This window comes from Myotis daubentonii, chromosome X (assembly GCF_963259705.1).
Source record: "Myotis daubentonii chromosome X, mMyoDau2.1, whole genome shotgun sequence".
NCBI lineage: Eukaryota > Metazoa > Chordata > Mammalia > Chiroptera > Vespertilionidae > Myotis > Myotis daubentonii.
The window spans coordinates 51,352,603-51,356,649 of NC_081861.1; positions in this window are offsets into that span (position 1 = coordinate 51,352,603).

Here is a 4,047-nt window from a genome sequence, read left to right on the forward strand (position 1 = left end):
TCTGAGGGGAACAAGCATCCCAGCCAATGGAAAAACCCTTTACATAAGGTTATGGTCTTGCCCCATCCCCAGTGGTCCACCTGTTCAGCAAGACATGCTGACACTGAGACATCCTAAACATGAGCCTTCCTAGCACCATGGTACTCCATTATCCAACCAAATGTTGGTCATCAATTCATCCTTTGGATTGATTTATGACCAAAAGGGGGATGTGTGGACGAAAGGGGCCACACGCTAACCTGACAAGCTCAGGGGAGGCCTGCATGGCAGCCTTGCAACCTCAGAGACCTAAAGTAACCACAAAAGATGGTCTGAAAATTAAATATTTAACTACAAACAGGTTATACTGGGTAGTCATGTCCTAGGCTAGTATTTTCCCTGACAAAGATCAACTTAGATCTTTTCTGAGCCCATTTGCTTTTTTGCCTCTAAGATAACATATCTGCGAGATATCTTCCTGACCCCTCCAGGCACAACAAATGGCACCAGGACATTCTCTCATTGTTATTGTTATCAAGTTAATTATCAACTGTTAATTATGTAAAACTGTCCTGTATTCGTCTATGTAAAAGAAGCATATGTCCATCATTTTACTTTTTACCCTATCCCAGAGGTTTCCCCGCTTTGCTTTATCCCACCTTTTTAATCTATCACCAATGGATTTCATGTAACCCACCTATGTCCCTTTCCTTTGATTGCAATGTATAAATACAGATGTAACCCGCCATTCTCTGGAGCATTATCTCAATTCATTTAGGTTCTGCTATATGTTGACAGTTTGCCTCAAATAAACTCTCAAAAATTAAAAAACAAAAACAAAAAACAAACAAGCAAATGAAAAAAAAAACACATAAGAAGCCTAGCAAATCTAATTAAGCAACATATAAAAAGCAGAGGACAAGATCTGGTTTCACTGGCATATCTGACCAAACCTTTAAATAAGAATTAATACCAATCATGCTCAAACTCTTCCAAAAATTAAAGAGACACAAATACCTTCCAAGTCATTCTATGATGCCAGTAATATGCTGATATAAAATATGCTGATATAAAAGCCAGACAAATACATTATAAGAAAACTCCAGATCTACATCTCATATAAATATTGATGCAGAAAAAATTCTCAACAAATACTAGGAAAATAAATTTAAGAGCACATTAAAAGGATTATACACCATGATTAAGTGGGATTTATGCCAGAATGCAAGGTTTAGTCAACATATTAAAATCTATCAATGTAATACACCTAATTAATAGAATAAAGAAAAAATGCATGCTTACCTTAATTGATACATAAAAATCAGTTTACAATATCCAAGAACCCTTCATGATAAAAACACTCAACAGCTAGGAATAGAAGGGAACTTCCTCAATGTGATAAATGGCATCTATGAAAAATGACAGCTAACATCATACTTAATGGTGAAAGACAGAAAGTTTTCCCCCTTGGATTAAGAAGAAAAAGATGTCCACTCTCATTATTTCTATTTAATATTGTACTGTAGTTTCTAGTCTTATCAATTAGGCAAAGCAAATAAATAAAATGCAAAACATTAGAGAGGAAGCAATAAAGTCATTTCTATTTGCAGATGATGTGACCTTATATATAGAAAATGCTAAAAAAAAACCTCACTAAAAACATAATAGAGCTAACACATGCATTCAGCATAGCTGCAGGATACAAGATCTATAAAAACAATAATTATATTTCTATACACTAGCAATGAACAGTTTAAAAACAGAATTAAGGCAACAATTCCATTTACAGTAGCATATAATAGAATAAAATATTTAGAAATACATTTAAAAAGTAGTTAAGACATGTATACCAGAAAATACAAAACAGAATTGAAAGAAATTAAAGACCTATATAAAGACATCCTGTGTTTGTACAATGGAAGATAATACTATTGTTAAAATACAATATACCCCAAAGTGATAAACAGATTCAAAGCAATCTATCAAAATGCCAGCTGGCTTTTTTTTAAGGTGACAAGCTAATCCTAAAATTCATATAGAATCACAAGGGAGCCTGAAGAGCCAAAACCATTCTAAAAAAGAACAAAGTTGGAAAATTCAAAATTTCAAAACTTACTAAAAAGTTACAGTAATCAAGACTGTATGGTGCTGCTATAAGGATAAACATATAGATCAATGGAATGAAATTAAGAGTACAGAAATAAACCCATACACTTACGGTCAATTACTTTTTCAAAGGGTGCCAAAACAATTTAATGGGGGAAAGAATAGTCTTTTCAAGAAATGGTGATGGAACAACTGGATAACTGAATGCAAAAGAATGAAGGTGGACCCTTACCTCACATCATGTATAAAATTAATTCAAAATGAATCGAATATTTAAATGTAAGAGCTAAAACTATAAAACTCTTAGGAGCAGAAAACATAAGGGCAAATCTTCATGACCTTGAATTAGGCAATGGTTTCCTTGATATGACAGCAACAGAAAAAGCAACAAAATGAAAAACAAACAGGATTTCATTAATATTAAAATATTTTGTACTTCAAAGGACACCTTCAAGAAAGTAACAAGGTGCCCTAGCTGGTTTGCTCAGTGATCAGAGTATCAGCCTATGGACTGAAGGGTCATGGGTTTGATTCCTGGTCAAGGGCAAGCTTGATCCCCAGCGCCTGTTGGGTGCATGCAGGAGGCAACCAATAGATGTGTCTCTCTCACATCCATGTTTCTCTCTGTCTGTCTCTCCCCCTCCCTTCCATTCTTTCTCAAAAACAATGGAAAAAATATCCCCAGGTCAGGAATAACAACAACAAAAAGTAAGAAAACAACCTTCAGAGTGGGAGATAATATTTGGAAATCATATATCTGATAAGAGACTAGTATTCAGAATATATAGAGTATTCTTACAGCTCAAGAAAAAAGAAAAATAACCCAATTAAAAAATGAGAAAAGCACTTAGACATTTCTCTAAAGAATATATGCAAAAGACTAACAAGCACACAAAAAGATGTTCAGCATCATTAGTTCTTAGGAAAATGCAAATCAAAACCACAGTAAGATACCACTTCATACCCACTGAGATGGTTATAATTTAAAAAGTGGAAAAATAAGTTTTGGTAAGCATGTAGAAAAAATGAAACACTTATGCATTGTTGTGGAAAACTCTTTGGCAGTTTTCTCAAGAAGTTAAACATAGAATTATATGATCAAGCAAATCTACTCCTAGGTATATACCCCCAAAACTGAAAAAAATATTAAAAAATACTTGTACATAAATATTCATTACAGCATGATACACAACCATCAAAAGGTGGAAACAACCCCAAATGTCAATGGATGAACGAATAAACAAAATTCATCATATCTATACGATAGATTATTATTAAACTTAAAAAATACTGAAGTACCCACACATAATATGCATCAACCTTGAAAAAATTATGCTAAATGGAATAAACCAGACAAAAATGGTCATATATTGAATTATTCCATTTTTACAAAACATCCAGAATAGGCAAATCCATAGAAACAGAAAGCAGATTAGTGGCAGCCAAGGACTTCAGGGAGTGGGGAGTAACTGCGTAATGGGTAAGAGGTTTTCTTTTGGGATGATGAAAATGTTTTAGAACTAGACAGAGGTGGTGGTTGCACACATTGTGAATGTACTAAATGCCACTTGATTTGTTCACTTTAAAATAGTTTAACATTATGTGAATTTCATCTCAATGAAAAAAATAAAGGCATGAAGTATTGACAATGCTACAATGTAAATAAGCCTTGAAAATATTACATTAAGTGAAAAAAAAAAGAGGCACAAAAGGTCATATATTGTATGAACTATTTGTACAAAATGTCCAGGTATGCTATTCTTTAGAGAAAAAATTAGTTGTCAAAGGCTGGGGGAAGGGATAAATGGGAGGATAGTGAGTCATTGCTAATGGATATGAAGTTTTCTTTCTGGGGTGATGAAAATGTTCTGGAATTTAATAGTGATGATGCTTGTGTAACTTTGTGAATATACTAAAAATCATAGAATTATAAAGATTGAGGGTGAATTTATGATATATAAG